This window comes from Stenella coeruleoalba (assembly GCF_951394435.1).
Source record: "Stenella coeruleoalba genome assembly, contig: scaffold_224, whole genome shotgun sequence".
NCBI classification, from domain to species: Eukaryota; Metazoa; Chordata; class Mammalia; order Artiodactyla; family Delphinidae; genus Stenella; species Stenella coeruleoalba.
The window spans coordinates 117419-137357 of NW_027645930.1; the positions used below are offsets into that span (position 1 = coordinate 117419).

The 19939-nt window shown below is 44.4% G+C and overlaps 1 long non-coding RNA gene across 1 annotated transcript in view; it reads right to left on the reverse strand.

Annotated features, from left to right (window-relative positions):
* Positions 1-7957, reverse strand: part of LOC307181458 — an 88508-nt gene extending 80551 nt beyond the window's left edge. The window contains exon 1 of the long non-coding RNA XR_013826806.1: positions 7871-7957. This is a non-coding gene — a long non-coding RNA (uncharacterized lncRNA). The remainder of the gene's footprint in view (positions 1-7870) is intronic.
* Positions 7958-19939: the final 11982 nt, after the last annotated feature.

Below are 19939 nucleotides of genomic sequence, written 5' to 3' on the forward strand. Positions count from 1 at the left end.
GAAATCTATGTCATCAGGCCCGTAGCAGCATAATGAGTGGATTCAGGTACGATGATTCTAACTGAAATAAGTCACACAGAAAAAGAAACATCATAAGATATCACTAATACACGGAATGAAAACTTGGCTACACAGGAACTGCATTCCAAAACAGAACAGGGTCTCAAATTTAGAAAACCAACTTATGCTTGCTTAAGGGGAAAGGTGAGTTGGGGTGCTGCATAAAACCAGAGATTGAAATGAGCACAGATAAAGTTCCTTAAGCCAAATATGGAATAGACAAGAGCTACTCCTTGCTCAACGAAATGGACTCAACACCCCATATTAAACGCCTAAGAATGTACCTGACTAGTAAGTATCTTAAAACCTATGGATTGCTATGTCTCCGAAAGAGAATCAAGCATGTGTACAGGGGCATAAACGCAGCAGTGATAGGATTGGAGAGGTTCGTGAGCAAATGAAGACCCTTTGAAGTCATATTGCATGGTACCCATTCCACGGGTTTCAACTACCCAGGTTTTAGGTATTCTTCCTTCAGCTAAAACATGCATGTGGAACCTAGAGTATGATCAACCATGTGATCGGGAGACGTGTTCAAATATGTCCCAGTTTTCGTACCCTGGTACTCAGGTGCAACATTCCAGACGCTTTACTAACACTCTCCCCACTTGGAGAGTCAGTGCCTTTAACCTCCTGTTTGGCCCAGTTTGCAATTTCTGCGGAAGATGAACAGGAATAGCGAGAACCAATGAGAGACTAGCTGGAGGTGTCTGGACGGGCAAATTTAACTCTCATTTCCCACCAGGAAGAGGAAATAACCAAAGGCTCAGCGTGCCGTGCCGGATCCAGATTAGGGCCTGAAGCCATCCTGCGGTGTTGCGGCCAGGTCACAAGAAAGCGAGTTGAAGAAAGGAGCTCAGGGTCACTGTAATTCACAAACCTGCAGAGTTATAAATGACAGCTATCGTCCAAAAATAGACTGAAGTAAGGCTGCCAAGAGGACTTGAAAGCGGGGCAGAATTGCAGGAAACCGATTTCAGGAGGTAGACTGGAATTGCATTGAAAGCATAGGAAAAGAGGCAGAACGTCCACAATGATGCACTTGGCCAAAAAGGGCGTATGCGTTTTTTCCTGAATATATTCAGGAAAAAACGCATACGCCCTTTTTGGCCAACCAAGCAAGCTTGCAAAGGAAATCTGCACTACAATGAAGTCTCACTTCCCCCCGGTCAAAAGGGCCATCTGAAAAAAGGGTAAAATCCAGAAAGGCAGGACAGGCCATGGAGAACTGGGAGCCTTGTTATGCTGAAGGGCGGGATGTAAATTGCCAACAACCACTCGGGAGAAGTGTATGGTGTTTCCTGAAACATCTAAAAAACAAAGCAACAGAACCTAGGGCACTTCCACTTATGGTCCTATAGCTTAGGGAAATTAAAATCAAAAAGACACAGCCACCCCAAAGTTTGGAACGGCTCTGTTTACAAGAACCTCGTTTACAGTACAAGTTCAACATCGCAGAAAGTGAAAAATGGGTAAAGAAGTTGTGGTATTTACTTACAAAACAATATCACTCAGCAATGAAATCTGTGTCATCAGGCCCTTAGCAGCACAATGAGTGGATTCAGGTATGATGATTCTAACTGAAATAAGTCACACAGAAAAAGAAACATCATAAGATATCAGTAATACACGGAATGTAAACTTGGCTACACAGGAACTGAATTACAGAACAGAACAGTGTCTCAAATTTAGAAAACCAACTTATGCTTGCTTAAGGGGAAAGGTGAGTTGGGGTGCTGCATAAAACCAGAGATTGAAATGAGCACAGATAAAGTTCCTTAAGCCAAATATGGAATAGACAAGAGCTACTCCTTGCTCAACGAAATGGACTCAACACCCCATATTAAACGCCTAAGAATGTACCTGACTAGTAAGTATCTTAAAACCTATGGATTGCTATGTCTCCGAAAGAGAATCAAGCATGTGTACAGGGGCATAAACGCAGCAGTGATAGGATTGGAGAGGTTCGTGAGCAAATGAAGACCCTTTGAAGTCATATTGCATGGTACCCATTCCACGGGTTTCAACTACCCAGGTTTTAGGTATTCTTCCTTCAGCTAAAACATGCATGTGGAACCTAGAGTATGATCAACCATGTGATCGGGAGACGTGTTCAAATATGTCCCAGTTTTCGTACCCTGGTACTCTGGTGCAACATTCCAGACGCTTTACTAACACTCTCCCCACTTGGAGAGTCAGTGCCTTTAACCTCCTGTTTGGCCCAGTTTGCAATTTCTGCGGAAGATGAACAGGAATAGCGAGAACCAATGAGAGACTAGCTGGAGGTGTCTGGACGGGCAAATTTAACTCTCATTTCCCACCAGGAAGAGGAAATAACCAAAGGCTCAGCGTGCCGTGCCGGATCCAGATTAGGGCCTGAAGCCATCCTGCGGTGTTGCGGCCAGGTCACAAGAAAGCGAGTTGAAGAAAGGAGCTCAGGGTCACTGTAATTCACAAAACTGCAGAGTTATAAATGACAGCTATCGTCCAAAAATAGACTGAAGTAAGGCTGCCAAGAGGACTTGAAAGCGGGGCAGAATTGCAGGAAACCGATTTCAGGAGGTAGACTGGAATTGCATTGAAAGCATAGGAAAAGAGGCAGAACGTCCACAATGATGCACTTGGCCAAAAACGGCGTATGCGTTTTTTCCTGAATATATTCAGGAAAAAACGCATACGCCCTTTTTGGCCAACCAAGCAAGCTTGCAAAGGAAATCTGCACTACAATGAAGTCTCACTTCCCCCCGGTCAAAAGGGCCATCTGAAAAAAGGGTAAAATCCAGAAAGGCAGGACAGGCCATGGAGAACTGGGAGCCTTGTTATGCTGAAGGGCGGGATGTAAATTGCCAACAACCACTCGGGAGAAGTGTATGGTGTTTCCTGAAACATCTAAAAAACAAAGCAACAGAACCTAGGGCACTTCCACTTATGGTCCTATAGCTTAGGGAAATTAAAATCAAAAAGACACAGCCACCCCAAAGTTTGGAATGGCTCTGTTTACAAGAACCTCGTTTACAGTACAAGTTCAACATCGCAGAAAGTGAAAAATGGGTAAAGAAGTTGTGGTATTTACTTACAAAACAATATCACTCAGCAATGAAATCTGTGTCATCAGGCCCTTAGCAGCACAATGAGTGGATTCAGGTATGATGATTCTAACTGAAATAAGTCACACAGAAAAAGAAACATCATAAGATATCAGTAATACACGGAATGTAAACTTGGCTACACAGGAACTGAATTACAGAACAGAACAGTGTCTCAAATTTAGAAAACCAACTTATGCTTGCTTAAGGGGAAAGGTGAGTTGGGGTGCTGCATAAAACCAGAGATTGAAATGAGCACAGATAAAGTTCCTTAAGCCAAATATGGAATAGACAAGAGCTACTCCTTGCTCAACGAAATGGACTCAACACCCCATATTAAACGCCTAAGAATGTACCTGACTAGTAAGTATCTTAAAACCTATGGATTGCTATGTCTCCGAAAGAGAATCAAGCATGTGTACAGGGGCATAAACGCAGCAGTGATAGGATTGGAGAGGTTCGTGAGCAAATGAAGACCCTTTGAAGTCATATTGCATGGTACCCATTCCACGGGTTTCAACTACCCAGGTTTTAGGTATTCTTCCTTCAGCTAAAACATGCATGTGGAACCTAGAGTATGATCAACCATGTGATCGGGAGACGTGTTCAAATATGTCCCAGTTTTCGTACCCTGGTACTCAGGTGCAACATTCCAGACGCTTTACTAACACTCTCCCCACTTGGAGAGTCAGTGCCTTTAACCTCCTGTTTGGCCCAGTTTGCAATTTCTGCGGAAGATGAACAGGAATAGCGAGAACCAATGAGAGACTAGCTGGAGGTGTCTGGACGGGCAAATTTAACTCTCATTTCCCACCAGGAAGAGGAAATAACCAAAGGCTCAGCGTGCCGTGCCGGATCCAGATTAGGGCCTGAAGCCATCCTGCGGTGTTGCGGCCAGGTCACAAGAAAGCGAGTTGAAGAAAGGAGCTCAGGGTCACTGTAATTCACAAACCTGCAGAGTTATAAATGACAGCTATCGTCCAAAAATAGACTGAAGTAAGGCTGCCAAGAGGACTTGAAAGCGGGGCAGAATTGCAGGAAACCGATTTCAGGAGGTAGACTGGAATTGCATTGAAAGCATAGGAAAAGAGGCAGAACGTCCACAATGATGCACTTGGCCAAAAAGGGCGTATGCGTTTTTTCCTGAATATATTCAGGAAAAAACGCATACGCCCTTTTTGGCCAACCAAGCAAGCTTGCGAAGGAAATCTGCACTACAATGAAGTCTCACTTCCCCCCGGTCAAAAGGGCCATCTGAAAAAAGGGCAAAATCCAGAAAGGCAGGACAGGCCATGGAGAACTGGGAGCCTTGTTATGCTGAAGGGCGGGATGTAAATTGCCAACAACTACTCTGGAGAAGTGTATGGTGTTTCCTGAAACATCTAAAAAACAAAGCAACAGAGCCTAGGGCACTTCCACTTATGGTCCTATAGCTTAGGGAAATTAAAATCAAAAAGACACAGCCACCCCAAAGTTTGGGACGCCTCTGTTTACAAGAACCTCGTTTACAGTACAAGTTCAACATCGCAGAAAGTGAAAAATGGATAAAGAAGTTGTGGTATTTACTTACAAAGCAATATCACTCAGCAATGAAATCTATGTCATCAGGCCCTTAGCATCACAATGAGTGGATTCAGGTATGATGATTCTAACTGAAATAAGTCACACAGAAAAAGAAACATCATAAGATATCAGTAATACACGGAATGTAAACTTGGCTACACAGGAACTGAATTACAGAACAGAACAGGGTCTCAAATTTAGAAAACCAACTTATGCTTGCTTAAGGGTAAAGGTGAGTTGGGGTGCTGCATAAAACCAGAGATTGAAATGAGCACAGATAAAGTTCCTTAAGCCAAATATGGAATAGACAAGAGCTACTCCTTGCTCAACGAAATGGACTCAACACCGCATATTAAACGCCTAAGAATGTACCTGACTTGTAAGTATCTTAAAACCTATGGATTGCTATGTCTCCAAAAGAGAATCAAGCATGTGTACAGGGGCATAAACGCAGCAGTGATAGGATTGGAGAGGTTCGGTGAACAAATGAAGACCCTTTGAAGTCATATTGCATGGTACCCATTCCACGGGTTTCAACTACCCAGGTTTAAGGTATTCTTCCTTCAGCTAAAACATGCATGTGGAACCCAAGTATGATCAACCATGTGAACGGGAGACGTGTTCAAATATGTCTCAGTTTTCCTCCCCTGGTACTTGGGTGCAACATTCCAGACGCTTTACTAACACTCTCCCCTCTTGGAGAGTCAGCGCCTTTAACCTCCTGTTTGGCCCAGTTTGCAATTTCTGCGGAAGATGAACAGGAATAGCGAGAACCAATGAGAGGCTAGCTGGAGGTGTCTGGACGGGCAAATTTAACTCTCATTTCCCACCAGGAAGAGGAAATAACCAAAGGCTCAGCGTGCCGTACCGCAGCCAGATTAGGGCCTGAAGCCATCCTGCGGTGTTGCGGCCAGCTCAAAAGAAAGCGAGTTGAAGAAAGGAGCTCAGGGGCACTGTAATTCACAAACCTGCAGAGTTATAAATGACAGCTATCGTCCAAAAATAGACTGAAGTAAGGCTGCCAAGAGGACTTGAAAGCGGGGCAGAATTGCAGGAAACCGATTTCAGGAGGTAGACTGGAATTGCATTGAAAGCATAGGAAAAGAGGCAGAACGTCCACAATGATGCACTTGGCCAAAAAGGGCGTATGCGTTTTTTCCTGAATATATTCAGGAAAAAACGCATACGCCCTTTTTGGCCAACCAAGCAAGCTTGCAAAGGAAATCTGCACTACAATGAAGTCTCACTTCCCCCCGGTCAAAAGGGCCATCTGAAAAAAGTGTAAAATCCAGAAAGGCAGGACAGGCCATGGAGAACTGGGAGCCTTGTTATGCTGATGGGCGGGATGTAAATTGCCAACAACCACTGGGGAGAAGTGTATGGTGTTTCCTGAAACATCTAAAAAACAAAGCAACAGAACCTAGGGCACTTCCACTTATGGTCCTATAGCTTAGGGAAATTAAAATCAAAAAGACACAGCCACCCCAAAGTTTGGAACGGCTCTGTTTACAAGAACCTCGTTTACAGTACAAGTTCAACATCGCAGAAAGTGAAAAATGGATAAAGAAGTTGTGGTATTTACTTACAAAGCAATATCACTCAGCAATGAAATCTGTGTCATCAGGCCCTTAGCAGCACAATGAGTGGATTCAGGTATGATGATTCTAACTGAAGTAAGTCACACAGAAAAAGAAACATCATAAGATATCAGTAATACACGGAATGTAAACTTGGCTACACAGGAACTGAATTACAGAACAGAACAGGGTCTCAAATTTAGAAAACCAACTTATGCTTGCTTAAGGGTAAAGGTGAGTTGGGGTGCTGCATAAAACCAGAGATTGAAATGAGCACAGATAAAGTTCCTTAGGCCAAATATGGAATAGACAAGAGCTACTCCTTGCTCAACGAAATGGACTCAACACCGCATATTAAACGCCTAAGAATGTACCTGACTAGTAAGTATCGTAAAACCTATGGATTGCTATGTCTCCGAAAGAGAATCAAGCATGTGTACAGGGGCATAAACGCAGCAGTGATAGGATTGGAGAGTTTCGGTGAGCAAATGAAGACCCTTTGAAGTCATATTGCATGGTACCCATTACACGGGTCTCAACTCTCCAGGTTTAAGGTATTCTTCCTTCAGCTAAAACATGCATGTGGAACCCAAGTATGATCAACCCTGTGAACGGGAGACGTGTTCAAATATGTCTCAGTTTTCCTCCCCTGGTACTCGGGTGCAACATTCCAGACGCTTTACTAACACTCTCCCCACTTGGAGAGTCAGCGCCTTTAACCTCCTGTTTGGCCCAGTTTGCAATTTCTGCGGAAGATGAACAGGAATAGCGAGAACCAATGAGAGGCTAGCTGGAGGTGTCTGGACGGGCAAATTTAACTCTCATTTCCCACCAGGAAGAGGAAATAACCAAAGGCTCAGCGTGCTGTACCGGAAACAGATTAGGGCCTGAAGCCATCCTGCGGTGTTGCGGCCAGCTCAAAAGAAAGCGAGTTGAAGAAAGGAGCTCAGGGGCACTGTAATTCACAAACCTGCAGAGTTATAAATGACAGCTATCGTCCAAAAATAGACTGAAGTAAGGCTGCCAAGAGGACTTGAAAGCGGGGCAGAATTGCAGGAAACCGATTTCAGGAGGTAGACTGGAATTGCATTGAAAGCATAGGAAAAGAGGCAGAACGTCCACAATGATGCACTTGGCCAAAAAGGGCGTATGCGTTTTTTCCTGAATATATTCAGGAAAAAACGCATACGCCCTTTTTGGCCAACCAAGCAAGCTTGCAAAGGAAATCTGCACTACAATGAAGTCTCACTTCCCTCTGGTCAAAAGGGCCATCTGAAAAAAGTGTAAAATCCAGAAAGGCAGGACAGGCCATGGAGAACTGGGAGCCTTGTTATGGTGATGGGCGGGATGTAAATTGCCAACAACCACTGGGGAGAAGTGTATGCTGTTTCCTGAAACATCTAAAAAACAAAGCAACAGAACCTAGGGCACTTCCACTTATGGTCCTATAGCTTAGGGAAATTAAAATCAAAAAGACACAGCCACCCCAAAGTTTGGAACGGCTCTGTTTACAAGAACCTCGTTTACAGTACAAGTTCAACATCGCAGAAAGTGAAAAATGGATAAAGAAGTTGTGGTATTTACTTACAAAGCAATATCACTCAGCAATGAAATCTGTGTCATCAGGCCCTTAGCAGCACAATGAGTGGATTCAGGTATGATGATTCTAAATGAAGTAAGTCACACAGAAAAAGAAACATCATAAGATATCAGTAATACACGGAATGTAAACTTGGCTACACAGGAACTGAATTACAGAACAGAACAGGGTCTCAAATTTAGAAAACCAACTTATGCTTGCTTAAGGGGAAAGGTGAGTTGGGGTGCTGCATAAAAGCAGAGATTGAAATGAGCACAGATAAAGTTCCTTAAGTCAAATATGGAATAGACAAGAGCTACTCCTTGCTCAACGAAATGGACTCAACACCACATATTAAACGCCTAAGAATGTACCTGACTAGTAAGTATCTTAAAACCTATGGATTGCTATGTCTCCGAAAGAGAATCAAGCATGTGTACAGGGGCATAAACGCAGCAGTGATAGGATTGGAGAGGTTCGGTGAGCAAATGAAGACCCTTTGAAGTCATATTGCATGGTACCCATTACACGGGTCTTAACTCTCCAGGTTTAAGGTATTCTTCCTTCAGCTAAAACATGCATGTGGAACCCAAGTATGATCAACCATGTGAACGGGAGACGTGTTCAAATATGTCTCAGTTTTCCTCCCCTGGTACTCGGGTGCAACATTCCAGACGCTTTACTAACACTCTCCCCACTTGGAAAGTCAGCGCCTTTAACCTCCTGTTTGGCCCAGTTTGCAATTTCTGCGGAAGATGAACAGAAATAGCGAGAACCAATGAGAGACTAGCTGGAGGTGTCTGGACGGGCAAATTTAACTCTCATTTCCCACCAGGAAGAGGAAATAACCAAAGGCTCAGCGTGCCATCCCGGAACCAGATTAGGGCCTGAAGCCATCTTGCGGTGTTGCGGCCAGGTCACAAGAAAGCGAGTTGAAGAAAGGAGCTCAGGGGCACTGTAATTCACAAACCTGCAGAGTTATAAATGACAGCTATCGTCCAAAAATAGACTGAAGTAAGGCTGCCAAGAGGACTTGAAAGGGGGGCAGAATTGCAGGAAACCGATTTCAGGAGGTAGACTGGAATTGCATTGAAAGCATAGGAAAAGAGGCAGAACGTCCACAATGATGCACTTGGCCAAAAAGGGCGTATGCGTTTTCCCCTGAATATATTCAGGAAAAAACGCATACGCCCTTTTTGGCCAACCAAGCAAGCTTGGAAAGGAAATCTGCACTACAATGAAGTCTCACTTCCCCCCGGTCAAAAGGGCCATCTGAAAAAAGTGTAAAATCCAGAAAGGCAGGACAGGCCATGGAGAACTGGGAGCCTTGTTATGCTGATGGGCGGGATGTAAATTGCCAACAGACACTCAGGAGAAGTGTATGGTGTTTCCTGAAACATCTAAAAAACAAAGCAACAGAGCCTAGGGCACTGCCACTTATGGTCCTATAGCTTAGGGAAATTAAAATCAAAAAGACACAGCCACCCCAAAGTTTGGGACGCCTCTGTTTACAAGAACCTCGTTTACAGTACAAGTTCAACATCACAGAAAGTGAAAAATGGATAAAGAACTTGTGGTACTTACGTACAATGCAGTATCACTCAGCAATGAAATCTATGTCATCAGGCCCGTAGCAGCATAATGAGTGGATTCAGGTACGATGATTCTAACTGAAATAAGTCACACAGAAAAAGAAACATCATAAGATATCACTAATACACGGAATGTAAACTTGGCTACACAGGAACTGCATTCCAAAACAGAACAGGGTCTCAAATTTAGAAAACCAACTTATGCTTGCTTAAGGGGAAAGGTGAGTTGGGTTGCTGCATAAAACCAGAGATTGAAATGAGCACAGATAAAGTTCCTTAAGCCAAATATGGAATAGACAAGAGCTACTCCTTGCTCAACGAAATGAACTCAAAACCCCATATTAAACCCCTAAGAATGTACCTGACTAGTAAGTATCTTAAAACCTATGGATTGCTATGTCTCCAAAAGAGAATCAAACGTGTGTACAGGGGAATAAACGCAGCAGTGATAGGATTGGAGAGGTTCGGTGATCAAATGAAGACCCTTTGAAGTCATTTTGCATGGTACCCATTACACGGGTCTCAACTCTCCAGGTTTAAGGTATTCTTCCTTCAGCTAAAACATGCATGTGGAACCCAGAGTATGATCAACCATGTGAACGGGAGACGTGTTCAAATATGTCTCAGTTTTCCTCCCCTGGTACTCGGGTGCAACATTCCAGACGCTTTACTAACACTCTCCCGACTTGGAGAGTCAGTCCCTTTAACCTCCTGTTTGGCCCAGTTTGCAATTTCTGCGGAAGATGAACAGGAATAGCGAGAACCAATGAGAGGCTAGCTGGAGGTGTCTGGACGGGCAAATTTAACTCTCATTTCCCACCAGGAAGAGGAATTAACCAAAGGCTCAGCGTGCCGGGCCGGAACCAGATTAGGGCCTGAAGCCATCCTGCGGTGTTGCGGCCAGGTCACAAGAAAGCGAGTTGAAGAAAGGAGCTCAGGGGCACTGTAATTCACAAACCTGCAGAGTTATAAATGACAGCTATCGTCCAAAAATAGACTGAAGTAAGGCTGCCAAGAGGACTTGAAAGCGGGGCAGAATTGCAGGAAACCGATTTCAGGAGGTAGACTGGAATTGCATTGAAAGCATAGGAAAAGAGGCAGAACGTCCACAATGATGCACTTGGCCAAAAAGGGCGTATGCGTTTTTTCCTGAATATATTCAGGAAAAAACGCATACGCCCTTTTTGGCCAACCAAGCAAGCTTGCAAAGGAAATCTGCACTACAATGAAGTCTCACTTCCCCTCGGTCAAAAGGGCCATCTGAAAAAAGTGTAAAATCCAGAAAGGCAAGAGGCCATTGAGAACTGGGAGCCTTGTTATGCTGATGGGCGGGATGTAAATTGCCAACAGACACTTGGGAGAAGTGTATGGTGTTTCCTGAAACATCTAAAAAACAAAGCAACAGAGCCTAGGGCACTTCCACTTATGGTCCTATAGCTTAGGGAAATTAAAATCAAAAAGACACAGCCACCCCAAAGTTTGGAACGGCTCTGTTTACAAGAACCTCGTTTACAGTACAAGTTCAACATCGCAGAAAGTGAAAAATGCATAAAGAACTTGTGGTACTTACGTACAATGCAGTATCACTCAGCAATGAAATCTATGTCATCAGGCCCGTAGCAGCATAATGAGTAGATTCAGCTACGATGATTCTAACTGAAATAAGTCACACAGAAAAAGAAACATCATAAGATATCACTAATACACGGAATGTAAACTTGGCTACACAGGAACTGAATTCCAAAACAGAACAGGTTCTCAAATTTAGAAAACCAACTTATGCTTGCTTAAGGGGAAAGGTGAGTTGGGTTGCTGCATAAAACCAGAGATTGAAATGAGCACAGATAAAGTTCCTTAAGCCAAATATGGAATAGACAAGAGCTACTCCTTGCTCAACGAAATGGACTCAACACCGCATATTAAACGCCTAAGAATGTACCTGACTAGTAAGTATCTTAAAACCTATGGATTGCTATGTCTCCGAAAGAGAATCAAGCATGTGTACAGGGGCATAAAAGCAGCAGTGATAGGATTGGAGAGGTTCGGTGAGCAAATGAAGACCCTTTGAAGTCATATTGCATGGTACCCATTCCACGGGTTTCAACTACCCAGGTTTAAGGTATTCTTCCTTCAGCTAAAACATGCATGTGGAACCTAGAGTATGATCAACCATGTGATCGGGAGACGTGTTCAAATATGTCTCAGTTTTCCTCCCCTGGTACTCGGGTGCAACATTCCAGACGCTTTACTAACACTCTCCCCACTTGGAGAGTCAGTCCCTTTAACCTCCTGTTTGGCCCAGTTTGCAATTTCTGCGGAAGATGAACAGGAATAGCGAGAACAAATGAGAGGCTAGCTGGAGGTGTCTGGACGGGCAAATTTAACTCTCATTTCCCACCAGGAAGAGGAATTAACCAAAGGTTCAGCATGCCGGGCCGGAACCAGATTAGGGCCTGAAGCCATCCTGCGGTGTTGCGGCCAGGTCACAAGAAAACGAGTTGAAGACAGGAGCTCAGGGGCACTGTAATTCACAAACCTGCAGAGTTATAAATGACAGCTATCGTCCAAAAATAGACTGAAGTAAGGCTGCCAAGAGGACTTGAAAGCGGGGCAGAATTGCAGGAAACCGATTTCAGGAGGTAGACTGGAATTGCATTGAAAGCATAGGAAAAGAGGCAGAACGTCCACAATGATGCACTTGGCCAAAAAGGGCGTATGCGTTTTTTCCTGAATATATTCAGGAAAAAACGCATACGCCCTTTTTGGCCAACCAAGCAAGCTTGCAAAGGAAATCTGCACTACAATGAAGTCTCACTTCCCCTCGGTCAAAAGGGCCATCTGAAAAAAGTGTAAAATCCAGAAAGGCAACAGGCCATTGAGAACTGGGAGCCTTGTTATGCTGATGGGCGGGATGTAAATTGCCAACAGACACTTGGGAGAAGTGTATGGTGTTTCCTGAAACATCTAAAAAACAAAGCAACAGAGCCTAGGGCACTTCCACTTATGGTCCTATAGCTTAGGGAAATTAAAATCAAAAAGACACAGCCACCCCAAAGTTTGGAACGGCTCTGTTTACAAGAACCTCGTTTACAGTACAAGTTCAACATCGCAGAAAGTGAAAAATGGATAAAGAACTTGTGGTACTTACGTACAATGCAGTATCACTCAGCAATGAAATCTATGTCATCAGGCCCGTAGCAGCATAATGAGTAGATTCAGGTACGATGATTCTAACTGAAATAAGTCACACAGAAAAAGAAACATCATAAGATATCACTAATACACGGAATGTAAACTTGGCTACACAGGAACTGCATTCCAAAACAGAACAGGGTCTCAAATTTAGAAAACCAACTTATGCTTGCTTAAGGGGAAAGGTGAGTTGGGGTGCTGCATAAAACCAGAGATTGAAATGAGCACAGATAAAGTTCCTTAAGCCAAATATGGAATAGACAAGAGCTACTCCTTGCTCAACGAAATGGACTCAACACCGCATATTAAACGCCTAAGAATGTACCTGACTAGTAAGTATCTTAAAACCTATGGATTGCTATGTCTCCGAAAGAGAATCAAGCATGTGTACAGGGGCATAAAAGCAGCAGTGATAGGATTGGAGAGGTTCGGTGAGCAAATGAAGACCCTTTGAAGTCATATTGCATGGTACCCATTCCACGGGTTTCAACTACCCAGGTTTAAGGTATTCTTCCTTCAGCTAAAACATGCATGTGGAACCTAGAGTATGATCAACCATGTGATCGGGAGACGTGTTCAAATATGTCTCAGTTTTCCTCCCCTGGTACTCGGGTGCAACATTCCAGACGCTTTACTAACACTCTCCCCACTTGGAGAGTCAGTCCCTTTAACCTCCTGTTTGGCCCAGTTTGCAATTTCTGCGGAAGATGAACAGGAATAGCGAGAACAAATGAGAGGCTAGCTGGAGGTGTCTGGACGGGCAAATTTAACTCTCATTTCCCACCAGGAAGAGGAATTAACCAAAGGCTCAGCATGCCGGGCCGGAACCAGATTAGGGCCTGAAGCCATCCTGAGGTGTTGCGGCCAGGTCACAAGAAAACGAGTTGAAGACAGGAGCTCAGGGGCACTGTAATTCACAAACCTGCAGAGTTATAAATGACAGCTATCGTCCAAAAATAGACTGAAGTAAGGCTGCCAAGAGGACTTGAAAGCGGGGCAGAATTGCAGGAAACCGATTTCAGGAGGTAGACTGGAATTGCATTGAAAGCATAGGAAAAGAGGCAGAACGTCCACAATGATGCACTTGGCCAAAAAGGGCGTATGCGTTTTTTCCTGAATATATTCAGGAAAAAACGCATACGCCCTTTTTGGCCAACCAAGCAAGCTTGCAAAGGAAATCTGCACTACAATGAAGTCTCACTTCCCTCTGGTCAAAAGGGCCATCTGAAAAAAGTGTAAAATCCAGAAAGGCAACAGGCCATTGAGAACTGGGAGCCTTGTTATGCTGAGGGGCGTGATGTAAATTGCCAACAGACACTTGGGAGAAGTGTATGGTGTTTCCTGAAACATCTAAAAAACAAAGCAACAGAGCCTAGGGCACTTCCACTTATGGTCCTATAGCTTAGGGAAATTAAAATCAAAAAGACACAGCCACCCCAAAGTTTGGAACGGCTCTGTTTACAAGAACCTCGTTTACAGTACAAGTTCAACATCGCAGAAAGTGAAAAATGGATAAAGAACTTGTGGTACTTACGTACAATGCAGTATCACTCAGCAATGAAATCTATGTCATCAGGCCCTTAGCAGCACAATGAGTGGATTCAGGTATGATGATTCTAACTGAAATAAGTCACACAGAAAAAGAAACATCATAAGATATCAGTAATACACGGAATGTAAACTTGGCTACACAGGAACTGAATTACAGAACAGAACAGGGTCTCAAATTTAGAAAACCAACTTATGCTTGCTTAAGGGGAAAGGTGAGTTGGGGTGCTGCATAAAACCAGAGATTGAAATGAGCACAGATAAAGTTCCTTAAGCCAAATATGGAATAGACAAGAGCTACTCCTTGCTCAACGAAATGGACTCAACACCCCATATTAAACGCCTAAGAATGTACCTGACTAGTAAGTATCTTAAAACCTATAGATTGCTATGTCTCCGAAAGAGAATCAAGCATGTGTACAGGGGCATAAACGCAGCAGTGATAGGATTGGAGAGGTTCGGTGAACAAATGAAGACCCTTTGAAGTCATATTGCATGGTACCCATTCCATGGGTTTCAACTACCCAGGTTTAAGGTATTCTTCCTTCAGCTAAAACATGCATGTGGAACCTAGAGTATGATCAACCATGTGATCGGGAGACGTGTTCAAATATGTCTCAGTTTTCCTCCCCTGGTACTCGGGTGCAACATTCCAGACGCTTTACTAACACTCTCGCCACTTGGAGAGTCAGTCCCTTTAACCTCCTGTTTGGCCCAGTTTGCAATTTCTGCGGAAGATGAACAGGAATAGCGAGAACCAATGAGAGACTAGCTGGAGGTGTCTGGACGGGCAAATTTAACTCTCATTTCCCACCAGGAAGAGGAATTAACCAAAGGCTCAGCGTGCCGTACCGGAACCAGATTAGGGCCTGAAGACATCCTGCGGTGTTGCGGCCAGCTCAAAAGAAAGCGAGTTGAAGAAAGGAGCTCAGGGGCACTGAAATTCACAAACCTGCAGAGTTATAAATGACAGCTATCGTCCAAAAATAGACTGAAGTAAGGCTGCCAAGAGGACTTGAAAGCGGGGCAGAATTGCAGGAAACCGATTTCAGGATGTAGACTGGAATTGCATTGAAAGCATAGGAAAAGAGGCAGAACGTCCACAATGATGCACTTGGCCAAAAAGGGCGTATGCGTTTTTTCCTGAATATATTCAGGAAAAAACGCATACGCCCTTTTTGGCCAACCAAGCAAGCTTGCAAAGGAAATCTGCACTGCAATGAAGTCTCACTTCCCCCCGGTCAAAAGGGCCATCTGAAAAAAGTGTAAAATCCAGAAAGGCAGGACAGGCCATGGAGAACTGGGAGCCTTGTTATGCTGATGGGTGGGATGTAAGTTGCCAACAGACACTTGGGAGAAGTGTATGGTGTTTCCTGAAACATCTAAAAAACAAAGCAACAGAGCCTAGGGCACTTCCACTTATGGTCCTATAGCTTAGGGAAATTAAAATCAAAAAGACACAGCCACCCCAAAGTTTGGGACGACTCTATTTACAAGAACCTCGTTTACAGTACAAGTTCAACATCGCAGAAAATGAAAAATGGATAAAGAAGCTGTGGTATTTACTTACAAAGCAATAACACTCAGCAATGAAATCTATGTCATCAGGCGCTTAGCAGCACAATGAGTGGATTCAGGTATGATGATTCTAACTGAAATAAGTCACACAGAAAAAGAAACATCATAAGATATCAGTAATACACGGAATGGAAAGTTGGCTACACAGGAACTGAATTACAGAACAGAACAGGGTCTCAAATTTAGAAAACCAACTTATGCTTGCTTAAGGTTAAAGGTGAGTTGGGGTGCTGCATAAAACCAGAGATTGAAATGAGCACAGATAAAGTTCCTTAAGCCAAATATGGAATAGACAAGAGCTACTCCTTGCTCAACGAAATGGACTCAACACCGCATATTAAACGCCTAAGAATGTACCTGACTAGTAAGTATCTTAAAACCTATGGATTGCTATGTCTCCGAAAGAGAATCAAGCATGTGTACAGGGGCATAAACGCAGCAGTGATAGGATTGGAGAGGTTCGGTGAGCAAATGAAAACCCTTTGAAGTCATATTGCATGGTACCCATTCCACGGGTCTCAACTCTCCAGGTTTAAGGGACTCTTCCTTTAGCTAAAACATGCATGTGGAACCCAGAGTATGATCAACCGTGTGATCGGGAGACCTGTTCCAATATGTCTCATTTCTCGTCCCCTGGTACTCGGGTGCAACATTCCAGACGCTTTACTAACACTCTCCCGACTTGGAGAGTCAGTGCCTTTAACCTCCTGTTTGGCCCAGTTTGCAATTTCTGCGGAAGATGAACAGGAATAGGGAGAACCAATGAGAGTAGCTGGAGGTGTCTGGACGGGCAAATTTAACTCTCATTTCCCACCAGGAAGAGGAATTAACCAAAGGCTCAGCGTGCCGTGCCAGAACCATATAAGGGCCTGAAGCAATCCTGCGGTGTTGCGGCCAGCTCACAAGAAAGCGAGTTTAAGAAAGGAGCTCAGGGGCACTGTAATTCACAAACCTGCAGAGTTATAAATGACAGCTATCGTCCAAAAATATACTGAAGTAAGGCTGCCAAGAGGACTTGAAAGCGGGGCAGAATTGCAGGAAACCGATTTCAGAGGTAGACTGGAATTGCATTGAAAGCATGGGAAAAGAGGCAGAACGTCCACAATGATGCACTTGGCCAAAAAGGGCGTATGCGTGTTTTCCTGAATATATTCAGGAAAAAACGCATACGCCCTTTTTGGCCAACCAAGCAAGCTTGCAAAGGAAATCTGCACTACAATGAAGTCTCACTTCCCCCCGGTCAAAAGGGCCATCTGAAAAAAGTGTAAAATCCAGAAAGGCAGGACAGGCCATGGAGAACTGGGAGCCTTGTTATGCTGATGGGCGGGATGTAAATTGCCAACAGACACTGGGGAGATGTGTATGGTGTTTCCTGAAACATCTAGAAAACAAAGCAACAGAGCCTAGGGCACTTCCACTTATGGTCCTATAGCTTAGGGAAATTAAAATCAAAAAGACACAGCCACCCCAAAATTTGGGACGGCTCTGTTTATAGGAACCTCTTCTGCAGCACAAGTTAAATATGCCAGAGAGCAAATAATGCATAAAGAAGTTGCGGTACTTACGTACAACAGAATACCTCTCAGCAATGAAAACTATGTCACCAGGCCTGTACCAGCATAATGAGTGGATTGAGGCACGGTGATTCTAAATGAAAAAAGTCACACAGAAAAAGAAACATCATAAGGTATCACTAATACATGGAATGAGAACTTGGCTACACATGAACTGAATTACCAAATAGAACAGGGTCTCATGTTTAGAAAACCAACTTATGCTTGCTTAAGGGGGAAGGTGAGTTGGGGTGCTGCATAAAACCAGAGTTTGAAATTAGCACAGATACCGTTCCATAAGCCACATATGTAATAGCCAAGACCTACCCCTTGCTCAACAAAATGGACTCAACAATGAGGTATCACCTCACATCTGATTGAATGCACATCATCAGAAAATCTACAAACAAAAAATGCTGGAAAGGGTGTGGAGAAAAGGAACCCTCTTCCACTATTGTTGGGAATATAAATTGATACAGTCACTATGGAGAACAATATGGAGTTTCTTAAGAAACTAACAGTAGAATTACCATATGATACAGCAATCCCAGTTCTGGACATATACCCAGACAAAACCATAAATCAGAAAGAGACATTCACCGCAATGTTCATTGCCTCACTCTTTACAATATCGAGGTAATGAAAGCAACCTAAATGCCCACAGACAGACGAATGCATAAAGCTGTGGTACATATATAAAATGGAATATTACTAAACCATGAAAAGGAATGAAATTGGGTCATTTGTAGAGACGTCGATGGATCTAGAGACTGTCATACAGAGTGAAGTAAGTCAGAAAGAGGAAAACAAATCTTGTATATTCATGCATATATGTGGAACCTAGAAAAACTGTACAGATTAACCATTTTGCAAGGCATAAACAGAGCAACAGATGTAGACAACAAACGTATGGACAACAAGGGGGGAAAGCTCTTGGGGGGGTGGTGGTGGGAGGAGTTGAGAGACTGGGATTGGCATGTATACATTTATATGTATAAAATAGATAACCAATAAGAACCTGCTGTATAAAAATATAAAATAAAATTCAAAATTAAAAAGAAATAAAATTTAAAAAATAAAACAGAAAAAACAATTATTCCCTGCACATACATGTATTTATATGAATAAATTATTTCCATGCTTATATCTGTAAATACAAAAAAGAGGAATAAAATCTACCTTGAACCAAAAACGAAAAAGAGAAAAAAACACAGAACCCACCAGTTACACAGAGGAAAACCGTATCAGGGCACTTGCTCCAGTTGTAAACAATTCTGAAGTTGGTCAGTGGTGGGGAATCGTCTCCCATTCAGCCAGCAGCCCCCACGCAACAAGCGTCCTCATTGCAAAGCTGGGGCACCGTGCCGAGGCATCTGTGAGTAAACGTGAGCTGAGCCCCAGGCCAGTTGCTGCTGAACTATTCCCACCCGTCCCAGGTAAAACACCTGAATATATACAAGGACTTGAAAGCCTAGAGGAAGGGCCATAGAGCCACACGAGTGACAGCATGCCGGCCGACTTGGTGCCTGCAGGCCAGCCAGGATGGTCCTGGCCCTGGGTGCTCTTCTGGAAGATTTCCATTTCCCTGCCTGAGATACCCGTCCTGTCCCTGCCCCCACTGCTTTTTTCCTTCCTCACCTCTGCCCAGGGAGAAATTCCAGCAGCTGGTATGGGTGACACATCCTCTTCTTTAGCAGGTGGCAGCCTGGCAACTGCTGCAGAAAGTCCAGCAGAGCCCCACTCATACTGGGCCACCCACAAAGCCATGGCCTCTCACTCCCTCCCACCAGCCCAGCCCCGAGACTGCTGACAGGGCAGAGAAAATGGCGTCAGGCACGGCTGCAGGGGCTCTTGCTGCCTGGAGTGGTATTTATATTGATCTCAACCCAGGCACACCTGGGGAGGGCTGGCCGGCACGGTAAGGCTGCCCAGGTCAGCCAATCATCACCCCTCAGGGGCTCACAGTTGCAGAAAATGGAACTTGCTGAACCGGCCAGGTCCAAGGAACAGGTGTGGGCTCCTGAGAGTCAGGATAGACAAGGGGCTGCAGCTTTGGCTTGTTTTCTAATCATTTTATCTGGCCCATGAGTGGGAGACAACTTCAAGAAAACCCTCTCCTAATGAGAGGAACCCAGGAGTCAGGGAGAGGAGGGGTGGGTGGTGGTTGGAGACAGAGGCCTGGTGCCCCGGGTGCAGTGGAAGTCTCTGGAAGACCAGGTGGAGGGAGGCCGTACAGAGTGATGCCCAGGGTCACAGACCTGTCACAGCTGCTGTTTGTTAGTTCAAGTCCTGCTCTGAGGTGCTCTGTGTCAGCTCTGAGCGACAGGTGAGCTGGGGGTGCTCTGCAATGAGGGCTGTGTGCACGGTTCCTGTGTGCCCAGCCCTGCCACGGTACCTACAAGGGTAGCTCTGTATCCTGGGAGGGGCCTGACCACGAGAGCCCCATGGGCTGGGGTGGGGGTGGGGTACCTGCCCAGGTGAGCTCCATATTCTGGGATTGGTCTGACCACGAGAGCCCCATGGGCTGCTGGGGACCTGGTAAAGGATGTCAGGACAGTCAGTGAAGCCACCGAGGATATACCTCCAGCTGCTCCTAATTCCTACACCCTGC